Source organism: Alosa pseudoharengus, unplaced genomic scaffold (assembly GCF_046254945.1).
Source record: "Alosa pseudoharengus isolate Yale_2024_CS ecotype anadromous, Long Island Sound unplaced genomic scaffold, YU_APseudo_1.1 YU_APseudo_1.1_scf_13, whole genome shotgun sequence".
Taxonomy (NCBI): Eukaryota; Metazoa; Chordata; class Actinopteri; order Clupeiformes; family Clupeidae; genus Alosa; species Alosa pseudoharengus.
The window spans coordinates 2,419,636-2,445,060 of NW_027468598.1; the positions used below are offsets into that span (position 1 = coordinate 2,419,636).

Below are 25,425 nucleotides of genomic sequence, written 5' to 3' on the forward strand. Positions count from 1 at the left end.
ACATTTCAATTTCAGTTGATTTTATGTTGATTTTATGTTGAAATAATGTTACTGAATCAATATTGGTTCAACCATTATCTAAAAGGTATAAAATTAATTTATATGCATTAATATAATATATATATATATATATTAAAATGAGTGATGGGCATTGTATCTTGCAGAACAATCAACATCAACCTCCATTGAAAATACACTCTATTTAGCAGTAGGCCTAAGACTGCCACCAACAATAGGACTAACCGTATAATAACAACAGACACATTTTGGATTCATTTAGTTATATGGATAAAAACATTTATTAGATATTTTTAAGATATTTTTTTTCTTTTTTTTTTAATGCAACAAACAAAACATGAAGAACAAGGGGGTGATGCTATGTGTGTGTGTGAGTGGGCTTGTATGTGTGCAGGGCCATAGCACATATGAAGAGGACACTGTGGGAGAGAAGCAGAGACAACATGTCAGCACTCACGATGAAACATTTTGCAGAGCAACTTATGCAACAGCTATTTAGTAATATTAGGAATATCAAATTTACTTACATTTAATTTTTCTTTAAGCCTCCTGCACGCCAAGGGGCGTAACGTAGCCAGTTCTTCACGATGTCACTGAAGGCCTGCTGTGTGAGCTTCCTGTCACACTGCCGAGAAGCAACTGAAAGACATGAATCCAAAATGGTTGTTTAAGGAATGATAAGATACTCATTGCAATAGTTGGGTTGAAATAACTTGTTGCCAGCTGAAAACAGCACAAGGAATATTAAGTTAAACTCACCAAACATGCAGTCTTGCAGGCAAGTGTCCCTAAATGGCAGCTTGGCCTCACTGTGTTTGTATGCTTTCCCTGCCCAACTAAATTTACAGGCCAGGCCGTTTGTTAAGGCTGCTGCCAGCATCCTCCTTATCATGCAGGTCGAGCTGGTGCCTCCCACCATGGCCAAGCGGACAATCTATTGAGATGTGAGGAAAAATGGATTTAAGTACAATTCCAGTTTGCCTGTTGATGTAACTCAATTGGAACACTGGTGTTAAAGGTCCGACCATGCGGAACATGGATAAAAAACAGTGAAATGTTAAAATGTTGAAATGTAGAAATGTTGGGAAATCCTTTACAGGAACATGACTCTCCATGAGCTAGGGGAAGGTGTAACATCTGTCTTTGCATGTTTAATAACATCTAGAGCAGTGTTTTTCAACCACTGTGCCGGGGCACACTAGAGTGCCGTGAGAGATCATCAGGTGTGCCGCAGAAAATTACCCAAATGTCACTCACTGGTCCAGAAAAGCAACTGTTGCATCAAAGAATTTATAACCACATGCTCTCATTGATTGTATGATTGCACTATTTGTGGTATGCAGGCATTGTACAACGGGGGCCCCATATCTAGTATTCACAGAATCATCACATATCCAGTTCATAACAACAATTAAATTAGATATAGTCACCTAGAAATGAAACAGAGGGCGCTTGTTTTATTGACCAGGTCTTGCATAGAAGCCATAATAAGGCCATATCTGTGTATTGTTTGAAATTTTAGGCTATGGTATGTTTATTTTTTCTTCACACAGGATGTTAGTGTGCCGTGGGACATTTTAAGTGTCAAAAGTGTGCCGTGGCACAAAAAAGATTGAAAAACACTGATCTAGAGGACATAAGCTTTCAGAAAATGTAAGGTTTGAGTGGTATATTGGCTTTCCCTAAATAGTAGAGACCAAAATGTAAAGTCTTTCTACTTGATTCACAAGGCGAATCCCGATAATGACCGGCGTTCTATACATTATCCCTTACTTAACATTCTGATCAATGTTCAGCATGGTCAGACCTTTCAAAAACAATTGGTTTTGTTGGATTATGGGGTAGGGTGCGCAGTAAGGCCCAGTAGCACCTGGTAAGGCCCCGCCTAATATGCAGAATGTCTCATTATGCAGCTCAGTTTATCAAACAAATTACCATCTTTTGTCGGACTGCCTCTGTTTTTAAGAGGGCTTCGGCCTCATTAAAGTCCTCCTCGTTTGTGATGGGCAGCTGGACGGGGAACGGCTCTCGGCTTGTGGCTGGTCCACTAGCTGGGGTTCTATCCTCAGCCATTTCCCCCATGATGAACTGCACATCTCGTGAAAGTTCCTTCACCACCACTAGCACTTCGGCAAGCATCCCTGTCATCTTTTGGATGGCGAGGTCTTAAACAAGGGTAAAAACAAATTGTCATGAGATAAAAATGTGCAAAATACTTCTGTGGTTACATAGCACAACATTTTCTAATAGACTTGCCTTTCAAAAGCTGCCCATTTTCACCTTGTGGGACACGAAATGGGGTGTGCATGGTCCCATACGGTGATATACTGGCTCCTGCAAAACAAAGATATTAATTTATATATTGGGAAGCATCAACTTTGAGAGGGCAGATTGTGTTGTCAGCTACCAAAGGAGGTAGGGTGACCAGACGTCCCGAAAAATTCGGGACAGTCCCGATATCCAAGCAGTTGTCCCGAATCCCGAATCCTGCCCTAAAAAAAATTATACTCAATCAGAATACTGAGTAGTTATTTTCTGAAAAACATTAAAAACTGTCCGTAGAGAGGATGAGTCGACTGCATGCAGCCCCCTATGGCAGCTAAGTGTCTGGATGCAGTCCGGCTACTTTGTTTCTTTTTGACGTTCTATAATTAGGCGCGAATATGCATTGATTTCGCGAAGCCGAGGACATTGCATGTGCAGGCAGCGCAGCAGGCAGAGCCAGCGTGTGTGCAATAAAAAATACGTCGGAAGTTCGGCCTAATGTCAATGTCGTTTTAACATTACGTAACGATTTGATAGCGAAGCACACAGTTGGCCAATCAAAAGGATTATTAACTGAGAACGAGAGCAGGGATACCGACCAAACACAGAACACAATACACACGGGGCAAGTCAAGCAGACACACACTACACACATACAGGGGAGGTCGCAGCCCCCCACACAAAAAGGATCACACACGAGGGAGAACTAAAAGGGAAACATGTCACAATAAAGACGCTAACATTACACTCAAAACTAAGGAGAAATACAGACATAAACCCCCCAAATGTTCGCTCTCGTGTCCCAGGATGCCCTGCGCGAACGCTAACAGTCTTGTGCGCCGACGTTACACAAATATACTTAATCTAACAATTATTTTGTATTCTTACTTAATGACCCATAATGTTGGCAAGGCTTGTTATTAGCGTTATAGGCTATTATCCTTATTCTGAAAGGTCTGATTTGCACTCTTACGCAGTCATTGTTTTTTTTTTTTTTTCCCACAATGACATTTTGAGTTCATGATTTCTCTGTTTTGTCAACTCTGTTCTGTCTATTTTGAGGCAGACTTGATGTTTGAATAAAAACGTGTTTTGGTACAGGTTTGAAAATTCGCTGTAGGCCTACACCACCCCCCCCCCCCCCCCCCCCCGCGAAAAAAAAAAAGCGTCCCGAATTTCAGCCAATCTCATCTGTCATGCTATGTCAATTTCATTGTGGAATTCTGTGTCCACGGCTGTACAAAAAGTGTTGCTGGAAGTATGGCATCATACCCTCTTTCTGTGGGACCTGCAGCTGGTGGTACGGCCCAGCGCCACCCTCCTTCTGTGGGACCTGCAGCTGGTGGTACGGCCCAGCGCCGCCGGCGGATGCTGCCATCATTTCTGACACACACAATAAGGAATGCAAAAGTCAGTGAATTAAATTATTTTACAAAAGAGGCTTATGTGACTACTGGCCATTATTTGAGAGCTTACCATGGTGAAATTGTGCTGATGCATTTGATGCACTGGCACCTGCAAACATATCTGCAAAAGGGACAAAACAGTTGTGTGAAACATGATTAGTTTTTGCACAACTCTCAACCTAAAAGCATGATCTAATTCTACAATACATTCAATTCAATGCTGTTTAGAGCCACCTGGGTTGTATGTTACAAAGAGGTAGGGTCAGTTACAGGGCAGCAAGGTTTGTATACATGATAAATGAATAGGTTAGTTAGGTGTAGAGAATAGAACATGGTGTTGTATGATACAAAGAGGTAGGGTCAGTTACAGGGCATAAATACATGTGACCTACCATTTCTTGCCAGTTGTGACCAGGATTCTGGAACTCTGACATTAGGCGGGCGTAAAACCCGTGGTTTCTTCACCTCGCCAGATGGCTCATCAGAGTCGGAATCCATATACAGTGGATTTGGCCTGAATAAAAATAAACACATCAGTCCATTTTATATCAAGCCAAAGTCAAGATAAAATAATGCTGCTGTGACCTCCTTACTATTAATTATTATAAATAATAATAGATAACTAGTTCAATTGTGAGGGGACAGAAGTAACTTCCAGTGAACATCACTTACTTTGATTTCCTTTTCTCCCGTTCTTCTTTTTCCTCCTCTGACTCAATCTCAGTGGTTGCACACAATGTGGTGTTGTACTTGTGTTCTCCTCGCCTGGCTTCTTCATATGTTTCTGGAGAATGCAGAGGAAAGCAACACCATTTTCCCACAGTTTTCCTTAAAACTCAAGTCACTAGTACTTGAGAAGTTTCCGGTCAGCAAGCCCATTTTTCATTTCTGTCACAAGGCACTTAACCCCTCACTGCTCCCCAAGCGCCGCTGTTGTTGCAGGCAGCTCACTGCGCCGGGGTTAGTGTGTGCTTCACCTCACTGTGTGTTCACTGTGTGCTGAGTGAGTTTCACTAATTCACGGATTGGGATAAATGCAGAGACCAAATTTCCCTCACTGGATCAAAAGAGTATATATACTTATACTTATACTTACTTATACATCTGTCATATATCTAGCAAACATCATATAGATACATTTTGGCTGTAGCAAAACCTATACATCTTATACCATACCTAAATGTATGTATATTATGTATGAGAGAAATGAAAAATGGGCAACTTTCAAGAGTAAATTGTAGTGTGTATATTTAGTGTGTAGTTTTCCCATTAATTTGCATATGGGTTGCACAGATCATACTCACGACATGTAATTAGTTGGCGGACATCGCTGTAGGTGATCCATGTACTATCTGGCTCCATCCTTTGTTGCAAAGCCTTTGCAAGTGGAATTTTTTTGGGTGGCCATAGCAGTGTGTTACCTCTCAGCCAGCTCTGCAGAACTATGGCCGTCCCACCATTAGGGAATTGTACTACTGAGTACAGCACCTGATCCATCTTTAAAGAAAAAATAATAAATACCCTACTCCATGTCCTAACAACTGAAAAGGAACTAAATTAACTAAACTAAATGGAACTAGTTATCCCAACCCCCCCCCCCTCCCCCGGCCTTGAGAACCCCTACTAATACATCATCCCATGATGAAGCAGTGGTATTGCTATGCCACCATCTCCATCTGGGAAAAAAAGACATTTTCGCTTGATACAGCTTAGTTTGCCTATCCCTGCGTTTTCTTCAAGTCTACTGACCTTGTGTGTTCCAATGTACGTTGAATCACAGGGGTACATATAGTATGGCTGTTTGTTTCTGAATCTTCTGTACATGACATATACATCTTTATCTGACTTCAGAATATTCACCACTAACGCAAAGCAATCTGCCACTTCAATACAATTGTCTCCCACCTTTGTTGATAAAGTGAACTGATTAGTGGAAACCTTCTTGTACTGTTGAGAGGATGTGAACTGGTGGGGCAAAGGACCATCAGTGTGGATTTTGTGTAATATTTGTTCATTTTTGGGATTTGGTGCTTCAATATATGGAATTTCCGATAACCTTTTAACTATTTGCTGTAGAGGCTGGTGTGGTTTGCGCACAAGTCGCTTAATTTGTCCCAGATAGTTTTCAAAGGGGAATCCTGAAATGCTATCAAGAGAGCCAAAGTGCTTGTATTCCTCAGCCAAATGAATGTGCTGGTGTACATTGTAAACAATTTCATCTGTTCCGTATAACTGCCCATAGTGCTGAACAAAAGACACCATTAACCTCTCTGCAAAAGATAGCATTTCCTCAGAAATACCTGGGGAAAGCAGCAAATACATGGCAACGGAAAACAACATAAAGTTGTCATATATGTCACTTGGAACACAGTCCTTCAAAACAATTGGGCCCCAATAAAGCATAAATGAACGGAACTCAGTGGCTTTCCACCGATCCAGTTCAGCTAGTGCCCTTGGTTTTCTATTAAATTCACAGGGCATGTGGGAGCGCAGCTTGAGGAGTTTCTCAGAAATTGTCCCTACAGTGTGTGACGGAAGCCTTGTTGTCTTCTTCCCCTTTAACCACATATTCAAAAGTTTTCGAGTTACCCCGAGACAGCTGAGATGCATGTAGTCTATTGGAAACATTGACACCATATTAACCACCTCAGATAAAGGACTGGTTCCAATGTGGTGCTCCTCATCAACCCTATCCTTGAAACTGTCGTCTGTCCTTAGCCTCACTTTGGTTTCTGGATATGTCATTTTGTTTCGCCATACTCCCTCTTGAAAACACTTGTCACATCCTGCATATCCATTATGTGACTTAATCTGTTTAACGAAGGCTCTGGCTGGAGCATCACAAATAAAAGAGGAAACCAGAACTTCAAACTGCTTGTCAAGATAGATAATGCCATTACTCAGAACATTCTTAAGATCTCCAACAAATTGTTCAAGGTACTGAGAAAGACTCTTTGGCTTGCCTTCACCACAAAAGATACCAACAAGAAAAGGGGACTTAGTGTAGTCACATTTCAGACACCCAAGTATGGGCCAGAACTGAAGCTTTGAACTTTTGAATAAAGGTAGACCATCCACATTGAATTGTAAAACAAGAGTAGTCAGAGTTGCTGGTAAACTCAAACATTGCAACCGTGAAAGTACTCCCTGTACTATCCCAAAATGATAGTATTCTCCGCCTTCTATTTTAGTGGTAGGCACATTTGCTTGTGTTCCAAGTAATGTTCTTGCATCTTTGGGAAGGGTGGGGTGAAACACCCTTAAGATGGAGAGCAAAGAGGACAGTGCAACAAGAGACACAGAATAGGATGTGGCCCAATATTTTAAGCTTGTTTTTAAGAAGTCTTCATTAGGCTCATCATCATCACTGCCAGGGCCACTGTCACTGTCACTTTCAGGTTCAATTTCGTCAGCCACTGGTTCACAATCTAAATCTGAATCTATCTGTGCAGTGCACAAGTCGATATGTTCCTGCAGATCACTGTTGACTAGTGGTCTGTTTAGTGAGAAGTCAGAAGTTGTTGGGAAACCATCTAACTGGCACTCAGAAGAGATTGTGATAGGATTTGTGGTTTCAAAACTGGAATTAGCAGCTGATAAATTATATTCAAACAGAATATCCTGCTCTGTGTCCCTCACTAATTTTTTGACTTTGCGTCTTTTAGCTTTACAAGATGCCCTATAAGAAGACATTATGCAGATGCTGTCACCAGAGTACAAACCTTTGTATTTAATTGGTAGCAATAAATGTGACTCTGCTTTTCTTGGATCCTGAAAAGGAGAAGAGAGAAAATCAATGTGCTGCAAACAACTGTTGCATTAAAGCTGTTTCTGCTAAGTAGATTAAGTAAAAATTTGAGGCACTGATGAAGCACAAAGCCTTCTAGAAGTATGTGCGGCCATATTGTCATACAGATTTGAATCAAGCAGGCAATACCTATACTTCCAGTACTTATAAGCTCCATTCACTTCGGATGCAGCCTAAATAGTAAGTACGGGAAGTATGGGTATTGGAACACAGGGATAGACTATATGACAGCAGTAATGGACTTAATGGACTTCATAACTTTGTTAGTATCAGGTAAATATCACTAAACCCACACTGTTTAGACCCGTCATTTTCACGTCTAATTTCATAACCCCCTCCCCACACACACACACACACACACACACCCCACAAACTTAAACATTACCACTCAATAAGGGTTTATAGGACAAAAGCAAGCATTTCAATTCGCTACCGCTCCAGGGCCCCCTAGTGGCAAGGGCCTGGGGCTACTGCTCCTTTTCCCAATGCCTCATTAATGTCTGGATGGATGGATGCAGGTCTAATATTAATAATGGTAAGGGTGGGATATGTCAGACCATGTTGGATCTCATCCTGAGGGTATATGCTTTCAGAAAAGATATGGCTTAGGTGGTATCTTATTATGATGATGATTATCATTAGCTGTAGTATTAATATTATTAATATTAGATAGATAGATAGATAGATAGATAGATACATAGATAGATAGATATCTATTATTAATAATACTAATACTACGGCTAATGATAATCATAATCATAATAATCAGATACTAGTATAAATACTACTAATACTAGTAAATTGTATGATTATGATAGGCCTACTACTAATAAAATTGATAACATTATCAATTATCATTATTATTGTTATTGTTGTTATTATTATTATTATTATTATTGGCCTATTTTTGTCACTCTGGGGAAGACGAGTTGAGTTTGAGGTCTGTGGGAGTGCCTGTTACTCAGCAGCTGATAGCTGTTGTTTACAGCCAATCAAATTTGCTATGTTGAAACTTTGAAGCCTTGTCATGACCCAGAAGAATTTAATTTCCTATCGACCTACAATCATTTTAGTTTACTGATTATTGTTGGAAAATACAATAATTTTGCAGTAGCATTAGCCGCTTCTATTTCCGTTTATATATTCATTCTAGTATAGGCCTACTATTTGGTATATTTCGTGAGTTAAATAACCCAAACATCGATTTGACCCGGAAGTACTTGTGGGGCACACCTACCAAAAAAAAATCGCGTGCGAACACATAGACAGTAAACAGAGCATAGCCACCAGAGTAGATCAACAATTGCTGTCCGCGCATGCGCGACTCATGTTTATGGTTTCCATTCAACTGTCATTTGGTAAACCAGCCTACTTATAAACTAAACTAAACTGTTGGTCATTAAGAAAACATAATGATTGTGTTGTTGTAGCTTTGTGTAACCCAGACATCAGCAACGTTCATTTTATACGACCAATCACTCTCGTGGCTGCCCGCACTTTCCCTGCCGTCACGGCTGCAACTTTCGCACTCGTTTGTGCTTTTTAGCAGCGTGTTCATCAGGTCCCGGGACACCCGTCTGAGCCTCCATGGACCATGTCAACTATGAATGAAAATTAGCTCATTATCATTAGCTGTATAGTATTCATATTAGATATATAGATAGATGGATAGATATCTAATATTAATAATACTAATACTACGGCTAATGATAATCATCATCATAATAAGATACTAGTATATAAATTGTATGATTATGATAGGCCTACTACTAATAAAATTGATAACATTATTATTAATGATAGTAACTAGTGTATATTATCATTATCATTATTATTATTGGCCTATTTTTTTCACTCTGGGGAAGACGAGTTGAGTTTGAGGTCTGTGGGAGTGCCTGTTACTCAGCAGCTGATAGCTGTTGTTTACAGCCAATCAAATTTGCTATGTTGAAACTTGTAGCCTTGTCATGACCCGGAAGAATTTAATTTCCTATCAACCTGCAATCATTTTAGTTTACTGATTATTGTTGGAAAAGACAATAATTTTGCAGTAGCATTAGCCGCTTCTATTTCTGTTTATATATATTCATTCTAGTATAGCCCTACTATTTGGTATATTTCGTAAGTTAAATAACCCAAACATGGATTTGACCCGGAAGTACTTGTGGGGCACACCGGTGCGGAACAGAGCATAGCCACCAGAGTAGATCAACAATTGTCCGCGCATGCACGACTCATGTTTATGGTTTCCATTCAACTGTCATTTTGTAAATCAGCCTACTTATAAACTAAACTATTGGTCATTAAGAAAACATAATGATTGTGTTGTTGTAGCTTTGTGTAACCCAGACATCAGCAACGTTCATTTTATACGACCAATCACTCTCGTGGCTGCCCGCACTTTCCCTGTCGTCACGGCTGCAACTTTCGCACTCGTTTGTGCTTTTTAGCAGCGTGTTCATCAGGTCCCGGGACACCCGTCTGAGCCTCCATGGACATTGTCAACAATGAATGAAAATTAGCTTATTATCAATGAGTGTTATCAATTTGAGCGAGTATGCTACACATACATTTTTTCTAAAGATACAGGACTGCTGCAGACAATGAGCTGCCAACCACCATAATGTAATAGCAACCCAAAATAATGAACTTGCTGTCCTTATATATATATATATATTCTTGGTCCAAGTGACAATAGGCTACTCAAGTGAATAAAGCAATTAGTCTAATAAATAAAATATTTGTCTCAGTACATATATCTCGTAAATTGGTGAGCCATAGAATATCCCACCATCAAGATTATTATATTTCAAGATTCCAATCTATCCCACCTAAATATGAAAAGTTATTTCTACTGATATGCTTCCTGGTGCCATAAAAACACAAATGGTTTCCCGTTGATATAAAGGCTGACATAAGAGACATAAGCTATGCAAGATGGGTACAAATCCCAGACTGTTCTGAAAAATAAACAAAAACAAGATATAGGATGTATAGATACAATGACAAATTCAAGGTCTCAAAGGGTTAATGCTTCTTTCCAAAAACTCACCTGAAGTCATTATTTAAGGGGTTATTTTAAAAAAAAAATTCTGGGGGAACATGCCCCCAGACCACTCTAACTAAGCTGAGTTAACAACCTTTTGAAGTGGTAAGGGGTATTAATAGTAGGCTAGTATTTGACAATACCCCCTTTAGGAAGCACCAAGGCTTAATAACTTCCTTTCACCTTCATTACTGTATTTGGGTGAAGTATAATTCAGATGTTTGCGTTTTTGTAGTGCAATATTGTATGTTTATGAAGCACATTTGAAAAAATTTATTGACTGGTAGTTACCACATACAGTGGGTCCCATTTAGAAGTGGCCACTTCATTCGCGCTTTCAGTGATACATGCAGCTGCGTGAAATGTAGGCTATTACAACTTATCGCCACAAGGTGGCAGTTTAAGTCCGCTGTAGCATTTATAAACAGGGCAGCGGATTGCATTCAAAAGCGTTGCAGTGGCAGTGAGATAACGTTACTGTAAGCAGAACGAAACTTAAGATCACCTCGTTGAAGTCATACAGTAGACTAGGCTAAATCAGAGCCTACTTTTATTTTTATCAAGCTGGGGCCAGAGATGATGGCCTTTGGCGAACAGTTTAGGCCTACTCAAAATGAGTAAAACCAAATTTACCATGCGAGCCACCAATTATAGCTTGACGAGCCGCCAAATGAGTAACACTGGTCTATATTCATACATATCTAGTATACTATTTGGTATATTTCGTACAAATAAATAACCCAAACATCGATTTGACCCGGAAGTACTTGTGGGATACACCGGCACAAAGCCACCATGGTAGATCGATCAACAATTGTCCGCGGATGAGCGACTCATGTTTATGGTAGACTCAAATCGGACAGCGACATTAACGATGCATTAACTTGACATAGCGGGGTTTTTTATTGCAAAATGGTATAAAACAGTTTAAATTATTAAATGTGTACAGTAAAGTAACAATACATGAACATAAACAAACATTGCAAATGAATTGCGTGGTCATCATAGCGAAGTAGTCGAGGAAACTCTCCCGTGATTCGCCAGCGGGCGAGGCAAGTGGCGTCATAGCGTGATAGCGTCACAGGCTGCAGCCAGATCTCATTTCGCTGCCGTGCTTGCTTGGAATGGATGTGCTCATCGAACAGCAGTTAGACTAGCAGCTAACGCTAGGTACAATTTGAACGGTTGCTGTAGTTTATGGACGCATACATTTTACAAGTTTTCTGTGAACTTTGAAACGTTACGGATCTGATCCCCTCCTCGCTAGTGAGACACTCGGCTCGCACTTTTGCAACAATATCGTTGACTTGTTGTCACTACAGCAACTGTTTAAATTGTAGCTAGCGTTACCTGCTAGCTAACTAGCTCTAGCACTATTCACATAAATCAATCATGGTCATTCCCTTATTGAGTGATAACGTTTCCATTTAACGACAAAGTGCCAAAACAAACAACATGTTTATATATTTTTTTTTAAAACATAAGTCAGTTAAAACTTACCACAAGCAGGAGTGGGTATGAGCAGTCACTGGAAATGGCGCTGGCTAACTGCAGGTCTAACGGTAGCAGCTAGAAACTGATATGGACCGTTCCAAACAAATGTTTTTTGTTTCTTACTTGTTTTTTATTTGTTCTCTTACAGGTTACACACATAACCTAAGATACATGTTTAAAAAAAAACATCACAATCATTCGTCCAAGCATTGTGTTAAATTAAAAATATAATAATTACAAATATATAAACCCCCTCATCTTAATGGTCTCACCTAGCAGTAACCGCCACTCCTCGTGCCTCCCGCCTAATCTGTTTAACATTGATTAAACATTGATCTAATGTTTGCAATTCAACCATTAAATTCAACCATAATTCAACGTTGATTCAATGACATTTTTTCAACTTTCAATTCTTCAGTGGTTGATTCACCAACACATTTTCAACCATAACCATAAATCAACCATTTCAACCAAAATTCCATGTTGAAATAACATCTTCTGCTATCTGGGTCAGTTCCTGCAAGGTAGGTATATTTTTTTGCGTAGGCTTATGTTGTCGTTTCATCAGTGGAAACCAGATTTAGTTATGTTTTTGTGTGTAGTTATGAACACAAATAAAGGGAACATTTTCGTACACACTCAGATTTCTTTACTGAAAAGTAGCAGCCTATCCAAAGTTATGCAAAGTTAGGCCTATGTGTTAACGTTTCACACGGTCAGGATATCGGATGTCACTTCTACAAGTATCTCAGGCTTATCTTTGAACCTTTTTAAGCTCTTTAGTTATTTAGCTACTTAGGCTACTCGCAAAAGAAGCATTATAGCATTCGCATAACTGGCGTATTGTCATACAGAACGGACACTAGAAAATTCAAAATTGACCGAGGTTGACCGAGGTCCTCCGAAGTCCTCATTGTGACATAGTAAAATGGAGCGGGGCTTGGGATCGGTCAATTGTCTTGCCACGATCTGTGGAGCTTACAGACAACGTTATATTACTATAGGTTCTGTATGCTATTTAAAGCCGACCTAACGCTGAGTCCCTTCTAGACGGTGTGTTGCAATGCATTCTGGGTGCTGTGCTGTGATTCGACGGCTCGTCACCTGACCCACCAAACAACAACTCTCTGGGATGTGGCAAATATCGCGTAAAAACCTTGTTGCCGGAACAACAGGGAAAAGGCAACAGGATAGCAGCACGAAAGATACACAGGATACACACGGAATTTTGATGGACGTCCTTATCAGTCTAAGGTCTAACTTATAAACGTGTCGGGTCAACGTCAACGATAAGTAAGTTAGGCTAACGTAAACGTTAGCTATTTGCTGTTGTCATATGCTAGTGCTATATGCTTTAGGCTACGTGATGGCCATTTATCACACTAATTTTAGGTACTACTTTTACGAGGTCTGTAGTTCTGTCAAAATGTATCTTATCGTTGAACAGACTACAAGGTTATCTTCCTTAGACTTCGTAGATGTAGTTACTACAATTTGGAAGCGAATTTCGAAGTGTAAATATGGTTTTAGTGTGTAAACAGACCAACCGCGATTTTGCAATGAAGTTAATGGAGCCTTTTATGTAGGGCTACTAGGCTACTTTCACGAAGTCTGTAGTTCTGTCAAAATGTATCTTATCTATGAACAGACTACATGATTATCTTCCTTAGACTTCGTAGATGTAGTTACTACAATTTGGAAGCGAATTTCGAAGTGTAAATATGGTTTTAGTGTGTAAACAGACCAACCGCGATTTTGCAATGAAGTTAATGGAGCCTTTTATGTAGGGCTACTAGGCTACTTTCACGAAGTCTGTAGTTCTGTCAAAATGTATCTTAACCATGTAGTATGTTTATAGATATCTTCCTTAGACTTCGTAGATGTAGTTACTACAATTTGGAAGCGAATTTCGAAGTGCAAATATGGTTTAAATGTGTAAACAAGACGCCTGATGTTTAATGTTAATGAATGGGCACAGTATTATTGTGTACAGTAATGGGCTATCAGTAGTATGTAAACAGTTCATGTGTTATGTGATTTACATAAACTAGTAAACAACATAAATGTTAAAAGCTGGTATTGTGTTTCCTGAATTCTTACATTCAGGCATTCAAATGAAATGTAATTAAATAGCATATCAATCATGCAACAATGCAAAAACAATGAAACTAGTGTAGGCCTAATTATATTTTACATTAGTAAAGCAGTACTCTGATGTGCATGCTTTCACAAACTTTTGTGAACAATCTTAGCACTTTAAACATTGACTGTTTTGAAGTGCATGTATAGCAATATAGTATAAAAATAATAATAATTGTGATGATATTACAATTTGATGGGGGGTGGGAGGAGGGGGTGGGTTCATGTAGGTGGGCCCTATGACCCCAAAGTATGCCTTGACTGGGCCTCAGGTCAAAGAAGTTTGAGAAAGGCTGATGTAGACGACAAAGCAGCAAGGAGGCGTCGTGTGATCATTTAAACAAGTTTTATGACAAGGTCGATGAGGGTGGGAAAAATCGTACATTTCTGTGCAAACTTTGCCCAAACTTCAGTCACATTGTCTTTTAAGAAAATGCAGTCCATTTTTCGGTTTCAGCAGTCAACAACCTTGACTATTTGAAGATACTAATCTATTGTGTACAGTAATGGGCTATCAGTAGTATGTAAACAGTTCATGTGTTATGTGATTTACATAAACTAACAACAGAAATGTTAAAAGCTGGTATTGTGTTTCCTGAATTCTTACATTCAGGCATTCAAATGAAATGTAATTAAATAGCATATCAATCATGCAACAATGCAAAAACAATGAAACTAGTGTAGGCCTAATTATATTTAGATAGATAGATAGATACTTTATTGATCCCCAGGGGAAATTCAAGGTCTCAGCAGCATACATACAACACAACACATTCTTTAACAGCAGAAAGAGTAATTAAAGTGTATAATATAAAAACACAACTAAGCAGTAAGGACAGTAGAAGATAAGAATATGCTAAATATACTAAAATACAAATTATACTAACACTTAATACAATATATAAAAATATACTAAAATACAAATTACAAAAATACAAATTATACTAACACTTAATCTAAATCAATTCTAAAAACAGTATCCACATAGTGGTGATTAATAAATCAGAGGCGCTTGCAATGACTGAGGCAGGGACTAAGCCTGTGATTCTCTGTGCATAGTAAGGTAATATTTTACATTAGTAAAGCAGTACTCTGATGTGCATGCTTTCACAAACTTTTGTAAACAATCTTAGCACTTTAAACATTGACTGTTTTGAAGTGCATGTAGGCAATATAGTATAAAAATAATAATTGTGATATCATTACAATTTGATAGGGGTTGGGAGGAGGGGGTGGGTTCATGTAGGTGGGCCCTATGACCCCAAAGTATGCCTTGACTGGGCCTCAGGTCAAAGAAGTTTGAGAAATGCTGATGTAGACAACAAAGCAGCAAGGAGGCGTCGTGTGATCATTTAAACAAGTTTTATGACGAGGTCGATGAGGGTGGGAAAAATCGTACATTTCTGTGCAAACTTTGCCCGCACTTCAGTCACATTGTCTTTTAAGAAAATGCAGTCCTTTTTTCGGTTCCAGCAGCCAACAACCTCAGAACTGACCCTTCAGGCCTCTCAGGAGGCGCTGGCCTTTAACCGCAGCCAGAAGAGAGTCAGCAGAAATTTGATTGCCTTTAAAAAATCTGACTTCTTAAAAAATCTTAAACTGGCTGCATTACGTGATTATTTCTGAGATTCTGATACGTTTTTAACCATGACCTATACACAGTTCTGGTTTGAAAATGTATCTCTTAAAATAATCACTTTATGCAGTCAGCTTAAGATGGCTTACTAGCAACTAACTAATTACCCTAGCAACAACCTAGAAACCACCCCTGTAATGTCAACCTAGCGACCACCATAGCAACCAGCATAGCAACCATGTTATTTATGCGTTTTAGCTTATTGGATGTTGCGTTAATGCAGACAACTTTTGATCCGTGTGCCCGATTTTCATAAATGAGGTACCGTTGGAATCCTTGGATGAGGCCGAGTTCCGTGCCACTGATCAAACCCACTCTTGCAGTTCCTCGGAACCGCAATTCTAGTTAGTGGGTTTGATCCAGCAAGACCACAGCATGGCTTTGCCATGCTGTGGGCTATTGTTCTTCTTAAGTTTACTTATTATTATTAGTGGGTTTGATCCAGCAAGACCACTATTGTTCTTCTTAAGTTTTCTTATTATTATTATTATTATATCTTCCTATAAGCCCACTTTTTGGCCGAACTACTGCTCCTAGACCGTTTGAGCTATCGACGCGGTTCGAACTCCAAAAATTCAGGCCCGAACCGGTGTAACTTGGTTGTTGATTTCGTGTCGCTGGCCCTTGTCGTTTTCGCGGTATTCCCGTTTTTCTGCGTTTTTTGGGCCCATTGAAATGAATGGCGGAATGTTCAGAATTCAAATTTCGATTGTGACATCACAGCTCTAATTGCTTAAGCTTGCACCTGGAAGAGTTCTAAGCCACCTGGCAGAGCTCTAATGGGCTGGGCTGGGCTGTCTGTGTATATGAAGGTGTGTGCATGTAACTTTTGACCCGTATGTCCGATTTTCATAAATGAGGTACCGTTGGAATCCTTGGATGAGGCCGAGTTCCATGCCCCTGATCAAACCCACTCTTGCAGTTCCTCGGAACCGCAATTCTAGTTATATCTTCCTATTCACCCACTTTTTGGCCGAACTACTGCTCCTAGACCGTTTGAGCTATCGATGCGGTTCGAACTCCAAAAATTCAGGCCCGAACCGGTGTAACTTGCTTGTTGATTTCGTGTCGCTGGCCCTTGTCGTTTTCGCGGTATTCACGTTTTTCTGCGTTTTTTGGGCCCATTGAAATGAATGGCGGAATGTTCAGAATTCAAATTTCGATTGTGATATCACAGCTCTAATTGCTTAAACTTGCACCTGGAAGAGTTCTAAGCCACCTGGCAGAGCTCTAATGGGCTGGGCTGGGCTGTCTGTGTATATGAAGGTGTGTGCATGTAACTTTTGACCCGTATGTCCGATTTTCATAAATGAGGTACCGTTGGAATCCTTGGACGAGGCCGAATTCCATGCCCCTGATCAAACCCACTCTTGCAGTTCCTCGGAACCGCAATTCTAGTTAGTGGGTTTGATCCAGCAAGCCCACTATTGTTCTTCTTAAGTTTTCTTATTATTATTATATCTTCCTATTCACCCACTTTTTGGCCGAACTACTGCTCCTAGACCGTTTGAGCTATCGACGCGGTTCGAACTCCAAAAATTCAGGCCCGAACCGGTGTAACTTGCTTGTTGATTTCGTGTCGCTGGCCCTTGTCGTTTTCGCGGTATTCCCGTTTTTCTGCGTTTTTTGGGCCCATTGAAATGAATGGCGGAATGTTCAGAATTCAAATTTCGATTGTGACATCACAGCTCTAATTGCTTAAGCTTGCACCTGGAAGAGTTCTAAGCCACCTGGCAGAGCTCTAATGGGCTGGGCTGGCCTGTCTGTGTATATGAAGGTGTGTGCATGTAACTTTTGACCCGTATGTCCGATTTTCATAAATGAGGTACCGTTGGAATCCTTGGATGAGGCCGAGTTCCATGCCCCTGATCAAACCCACTCTTGCAGTTCCTCGGAACCGCAATTCTAGTTAGTGGGTTTGATCCAGCAAGCCCACTATTGTTCTTCTTAAGTTTTCTTATTATTATATCTTCCTATTCACCCACTTTTTGGCCGAACTACTGCTCCTAGACCGTTTGAGCTATCGACGCAGTTCGAACTCCAAAAATTCAGGCCCGAACCGGTGTAACTTGCTTGTTGCTTTCGTGTCGCTGGCCCTTGTCGTTTTCGCGGTATTCCCGTTTTTCTGCGTTTTTTGGGCCCATTGAAATGAATGGCGGAATGTTCAGAATTCAAATTTCGATTGTGACATCACAGCTCTAATTGCTTAAGCTTGCACCTGGAAGAGTTCTAAGCCACCTGGCAGAGCTCTAATGGGCTGGGCTGGGCTGTCTGTGTATATGAAGGTGTGTGCATGTAACTTTTGACCCGTATGTCCGATTTTCATAAATGAGGTACCGTTGGAATCCTTGGATGAGGCCGAGTTCCATGCCCCTGATCAAACCCACTCTTGCAGTTCCTCGGAACCGCAATTCTAGTTATTTATTATTCCTGTTCACCCACTTTTTGGCCGAACTACTGCTCCTAGACCGTTTGAGCTATCGACGCGGTTCGAACTCCAAAAATTCAGGCCCGAACCGGTGTAACTTGCTTGTTGATTTCGTGTCGCTGGCCCTTGTCGTTTTCGCGGTATTCCCGTTTTTCTGCGTTTTTTGGGCCCATTGAAATGAATGGCGGAATGTTCAGAATTCAAATTTCGATTGTGACATCACAGCTCTAATTGCTTAAGCTTGCACCTGGAAGAGTTCTAAGCAACCTGGCAGAGCTATAATGGGCTGGGCTGGGCTGTCTGTGTATATGAAGGTGTGTGCATGTAACTTTTGACCCGTATGTCCGATTTTCATAAATGAGGTACCGTTGGAATCCTTGGATGAGGCCGAGTTCCATGCCCCTGATCAAACCCACTCTTGCAGTTCCTCGGAACCGCAATTCTAGTTAATCTTAGTCTCCTTCTGTTCCCTCTGTTTACAGACTGTGTGTTATGAGGACTGCTTCCCTGAGAATGCTGAGTGCATTCTGGAATATTCCAAATGTGTGCCACCTCCATACGGACGCCGCAAGAGAGTTCACTCATCAGGTAGAGACACACACACACATACACGTAGAATCGCATTAGGGCTGTAACGATATGCGATTTGAAACCGAAATCGCGATACTCATATCCACAAACTTGTGTCGTGGTGTGAAAAGGCAGAACCGCGACAAACCCTTTCTAGTGTTTCACACAGCGCTTTGCAGCTTATAAGCAACACACATCTCCCGCTTTACTTACCGGTAGCCTACCTTGTCCAAAAATACATAAATAAATCATAATTTCGCACCGCTCATTACTTTTATTGTAGACTATGCTTGCAACTTCCCCCTCTCCTTGCCCCGCTCTCTCTCAATGGACACGCGCGACTCAGCCTGCACAATCCAAATAAAGCATTCACAATCGTGAAAGCATGGATGCATACTGTAAAGACTAACTGACGACTAGGTAATTACTATTAAATTTATGCTCTGCTTAGCATCATTATGCTACACATATTTGTTTGAAACTCTTGCATTCAAGTTGACTGAGCATCCCAATACCAATGTTTCCCAAAAGTGCCTGTCCCAAGGAGAACAAGTATTACCTTGAAACTTAAACACACATGGGGAAACTGAACAGTCCAATCAGTAGACTATGATAAGCTAGCCAACTATGCTACTTTGTTTACAATATTTCCAGGCTTCAACCAGACAGCTGAATTAAAGAGGTAGAGTTGTAATAGAAAAAGTAGGCCTAAGGCTATAGGCTAATCTGCATAAAGTGTACTGTCATAAACAAATTTAGACAAATTTAGTATTCTCGCTTTTTATATCAGGATACATTTACAGATATCAGGATATATATATACAGATATGTTATATTATAGTATATTATATTATAATCCTCTGGTGTTCCAAGGTAGGCTATTGCACCCCCCCTTCAAAAAAAAAAAAAAGTCGAGGTTCGATCGAACTGTGGGTCAAAAATCGTAATGCAAACCGAATCGTGTGGTTGGTGTATCGTTACAGCCCTAAATCGCATATAACATTATAATATTTGAGGATGTATTTGTGTCTGTAACTGTGTTTAGTTTATCCCCTGTTTATGTGTCTGTTGCTATGTGTGCTCCATCAACTGTCTAGGTCAAAGTTGGTCTGTCCTGATGGCACTACCTACTACTTGATGATGTCTAGTAGCCATCGCTGCTGCCTTCAACGCGGTGTAAGTGTTTGTGTTTTGAATATATTTTTTTTCCATGGTGAGGGCTATGGGGTATGTTATTGTGCATGCTCTAATTTGTTTGACATATGTGCTATGTAATGCATTAAAGGTTGTATCAGCGATTTCAGGCCCAAAAAAGGCCCAAACATAAATTATCACATTCATCTAATCTTTCCTAATGATCCGCTAGCTGTCTGCCCCATAAGCAGGCCGTCAAAAAAAACGCGTCTCTGTAGGCAGCCTAGGCTCTGAGATCTGTACACAAAAACAATTGCTACCAACAAGGGTTGGCAAACTCTCAGGCAAAATAAAGTATTTCAACCAATAACCGACAAGATGCACGTTTAGGAGAGTTTTAATTGAAAGGGAGTGAGGGGAAGGGAGTAGCGAGCTAGCTATCGCTGATACAACCTTTAATACAGAAACTAATCATGATTATTGCAGCTACTTAAAATGATCTTGAATTTTGCAATTTAGTCACGTTTACCATTGTGTTGGTGGTAATGTGAGCAGTGAATATCTGCCAAACTGATCATAATCATTATTTCAAAAATTGTACAGCAACTCAATTTATTGTACAGCATGCATAATTTGCATAATCCTATCTTTTATTGACAGAGTCCTCACAAATAAACTGATATCAAGAATTAACATAGATGGTGATGGTGGCAAGTGTGCCTTCAGAAGGTATTTATAATTTATTTTTGTACACCAGATTGACTTACCTTTCCTTTTTTTTTAATGCTATGATTTTTATCTTAATCAACAATAACCAGATGTATGACAAATGGTGTTTTATTTTTTTTTAGGTGCCACCCAGCAGTCCCAGCCTGCTTTTGCAAGTCCGATGGGGGATGATCTATGTTAAGGTCCTGTAAGCAAGAAGGCAAGTGCTGCTGCAGGCAATGTTGCGATAAGGTATGATATCACACAGACATACTACTGCTCAGAAGTGTAGGGTCACTGTGAAATGTGACCCTGCAAGGCAAAACCAGTCGTTTTGGTAAAATTTACAAAATTAAGTTAATGTGCTCACATGAACGGCCATTGACTAAGCTTTCCAACGATATGTATATCAAGGGTATGGCAAAAAGTATCGCTAACATAACCACATCCAAAGTTGGCATGGTTCTCCTGTCACAATACGCCAGAAGAAGAGAAAATCACCTTTTTAAGTAAATTGTCACGTGCGATAGTGTGAGGACACAGCAATTATTAGCCTTACGGTAGCGTGACTTTGAAGCGGATGACTGACTATGTCCAGTTTTATCAACCGAGTGAGTGTCTTTTTCTGCCCCCTAGTTAATACCTGGGACGGTCATACGGTGTCACTATAGAATAGAATTAATGTATTTTGGGGGAAGTAAGGGGAGAAGAAGTTCTGTGTACACAGATTGTGTAGGCTATAGGCCCACTTTTAAAATGTGCTACGTTAATGGGAAACTTTTCCTGGTCCGTAAAATGACGCCAGGATATTTCTAAAAGTTTGTGCTTTTGACCGTTAGTGCCCTGAAAGGCAAGTCTTTCACATTCATATTCGGTTACATCTGCCAAGAACGATAGAGAGCTTACACATTGAGTAACGAGTAGCCTAATGAGTAAATTTTAGCTCTACTGTAAAACCTTATAGCGGTGTGAACAAATGGAATGGCTGCTAACTGTGTTGAATCTTCACCTAAATAAAGTCAGGGTTTAACAGTCAAAACGTATGTTTATCCGTGAAATTTGTTCACAATATGAAAGTGTAGACTGTATACTGTCAAATTATGCGAAAACGTGAAATTCAACATTTTAACCCGTACGTTTGTTTGTCGTGGATTTTCTCAAAATAGCAATGTGCGCAAAGTGACTGGTTTCGCCTTGCAGGGTCACATATAAAGTTTGGGGTACACTTAGAAATGTCCGGTGCTTTTCTTTTGATGAAGAGGATATTTGTGACCCGGCAAGGCGAAACCAGTCGTCTTGCGCACTTTGCTATTTTGAAAAAATCCACGATAAACAGACGTACGGGTTAAAATGTTGAATTTCCCATTTTCACATAATTCGACAGTATACAGTCTACATTTTCATATTGTTAACAAATTTCACGGATGAACATACATTTACTGTTAAACCCTGACTTTATTTAGGTGAAGATTCAACACATTAGCTTATTCTCTTTGTCCACGCCGCTATAAGGTTTTACGGTATAGCTAAAATTTACTCATTACTCATTACTCAATGTGTGAGCTCTCTCCATCATTCTTGGCAGATGTAACCGAATATGAATGTGAAAGACTTGCCTTTCAGGGCACGAACGGTCAAAAGCACGAACTTTTAGAAATATCCTGGCGTCATTTTACATTAATTATATTATATAGTGACACCTTATGACCGTCTCAGGTATTAACTAGGGGGCAGAAAAAGACACTCACTCGGTTGATGAAACTGCACATAGTCAGTCATCCGCTTCAAAGTCACGCTACCGTAAGGCTAATACTAGCTGTGCCCTCACACTATCGCTCGTGACAATTTACTTAAAAAGGTGATTTTCTCCTCTTCTGGCGTATCGTGACAGGAGAACCACGCCATCTTTGGATGCGGTTATCTTAGTGATACTTTTTGCAATACCATCGATATACATATCGTTGGAAAGCTTAGTTTATGATTGTTCATGTAAGCACAATAACTTAATTTTGTAAATTTTACTAAAGCGACTGGTTTCCCCTTGCAGGGTCACATATTCGTGGTGTGTATATAGTGCACATCTGCATTACTTCTAACTATCGCACCTGACTTCTACGCTGCTAGTGTGGGGTTGCTTTTATTTGTCACACAAGCTGAGTAGTTTGCATTAAAGGTGCTCTAAGCGATTTTGGGTAACGTCACTTCTGTTGACATTCAAAGGAAACAGAGAGCTAGCTCACCCCTCGCTCCCCCTCCCTCCAATGCAACTGAAACTCTCCTGAACTTGCATCTCATCCGTGGTTGGCTGGAACAATATGTTATGTTTTATGGTCCAGGCTGGACCAGGCTGTTTTTGTTGGCCGTGTTTGGAGCCTGGGCTGTCCAGAGACCGTGCTTTTTTTACAGTGTATTCAGGGGACAGGTAGCTAGTGGATGGTCAGGTGATATTTGTTTTATGTGACAAAAAATGTTTTCGCTTATAAACATCGCTTAGAGCACCTTAATTATATTCATGGACACGGTCAATTGTAATATATGCTTACTTTCTTTCATATTCATGTTTTGTTTTTTTGTTTTTTTCTGTCGCTCCAGCCTGCAACAGATATAGCCGGCCTTCTAAAATCCAAGAATGAGGAATGCCTGAAACAAGGAACAACTCGGCAGTGTATGTGACCGTGTTTACCTGTGTGTGTATGTGAGGGTATACGTGTGAGTATGTATGTGTGTGGGAGTGTATGAGTGGTGGGTGTGTGTGTGTGTACAACTTGTGCTCTGATTGTGCACCAATTTGCTCATGGTTATGTGTTAGCCTGTACACTTTTTGTTTTGTTTTAGGTGGGTGAATATTTATATACAGTATGTATGGGTGTGTGCTGTAATGTATATGTTTGTGTGTAAATCCGTTGAGTTCATATCAGATGAGGGCAACACCATGCCAGTTTGATCATGGTTATGCGTTTAAATGTATGTGACTACACCTGTATGTATGCTTATGTATATTAGCCTGTATGCTTTTTGTTTCGTTTTAGGTGGGTGAATATGTGTATGGGTGGGTTGTTATGTTGCTGGTTGTCTTTAAACAGTAAACTTGTTTAAAATACCTTAAGTCATTGGTTATTTGTCAAGAAACTATTTAGTTATCAGTTAGTTGGTTAATACAGCATAGTTATATTGGTTAATTTTTCAACTGAGAAAAATTGGTTAAAAATTTAACCAATCTGCTTGACTAATATGTTAGTCGGACACATATTACACGATCTAATGGTTAAAACAACCTAGTTAGATTGGTTAATTTGTCAACTAATGAAAATTGGTTGAAAATTCAACCAATCTACTTGACTAATATGTTAGTCGGACACATATTACACGATCTAATGGTTAAAACAACCTAGTTAGATTGGTTAATTTGTCACCTAATGAAAATTGGTTGAAAATTTAACCAATCTACTTGACTAATATGTTAGTCGGACACATATTACACGATCTAATGGTTAAAACAACCTAGTTAGATTGGTTAATTTGTCAACTAATGAAAATTGGTTGAAAATTTAACCAATCTACTTGACTAATATGTTAGTCGGACACATATTACACGATCTAATGGTTAAAACAACCTAGTTAGATTGGTTAATTTGTCAACTAATGAAAATTGGTTAACATTTAACTAAGTCAGATTTGTCAATTTGACTAATAGTTAGTCGGACACTTAATACACAATCTCATTGGTTAGTGCAACCTAGTGAGATAGATTAATTTGTCAACTGACGAAAATTGGTTAAAAACTTAACTAAAGTCCAATTTGTCAATCTAACTAATTTGTTATTCGGACACATATTACACGATGACATTGGTTAAAATTGATTGATTTCATGGTTAATACAACTAATCTGTTTTTAGAGTGTAGTTAGTGCACTTTGTGTGCGAAACCGAAAGATCTCTCAGCTCGCAAAATAGCACAAGTAAATTAATGAAACATCTAAAGTAGTGCCACGCTAATCTTTTTGATTCTTGATAAAACACAAACTATGCTGTTGTGCATGTCAGCTTTGTGCTGTGAACTTAAATTGAAGAGAATAAAGGGATAGAAATGCAGAAAAAGATTGTGTAGCCTGGCAGTGCCACCGCTCCCACCACGCGCATCACGCACTTTGCGTTGGGCACCAAAGGACAGAGGGGGGCACCCAAATGTAACCAATGAATAGTAGCTTTACTGCAAACTGCGTTTCACTCTTCATCAATAACGTTTACAATGTCAAAATGCACTAACACGATGTTACATGCAAGTTTGATACCTTTTGGGTTCTCTCAATCACCACGTAGTACTAGAATTGGTGGGTCTTCAATCATTCGTTTTCCAAGCATTTAGGCTACACGAAGCACATGATATGCTGAGTCGACTGAAACGCATTCCATTCAGATAGCTAGGTGGATACCAGGCTCATAATTCACTTGTATTCGCAAAACGAAATGTGAAGCAACATGTCATTGCATACTTCCATTTCCAAAGCAATGAAGGTTCCTTAAAACAACTTAACATTGTGCATATTATTGTTAATATTGTGCTATCAATGTAACTCAAACAAATAAGGCTTGTAAACAAGAGCTGGCAAAAGGGCATTATGACAACGTAAAGATCAATGCTCTTAAAGTGACAGTGCACCATTTATAAGTAAAACAGCATTTCTTCAGAAATTAATGTTTAAAAATACACAGTAATGGTCTGTAAATAATAGGCCTTTTATTTTACTTTAGGTGTTTGAGTTATCATTTAAA

General features: G+C 39.7%; 1 long non-coding RNA gene across 1 annotated transcript; it reads left to right on the plus strand.

Annotated features, from left to right (window-relative positions):
* Positions 1–18,613: 18,613 nt before the first annotated feature.
* On the plus strand, positions 18,614–23,808 carry LOC143121027 (uncharacterized). The gene is made up of 5 exons (XR_012986365.1): positions 18,614–18,828; positions 19,908–19,986; positions 20,605–20,673; positions 20,796–20,904; positions 23,245–23,808. It is a non-coding gene; the product is annotated as an uncharacterized LOC143121027 (long non-coding RNA).
* The last annotated feature ends 1,617 nt before the right edge of the window (positions 23,809–25,425 follow it).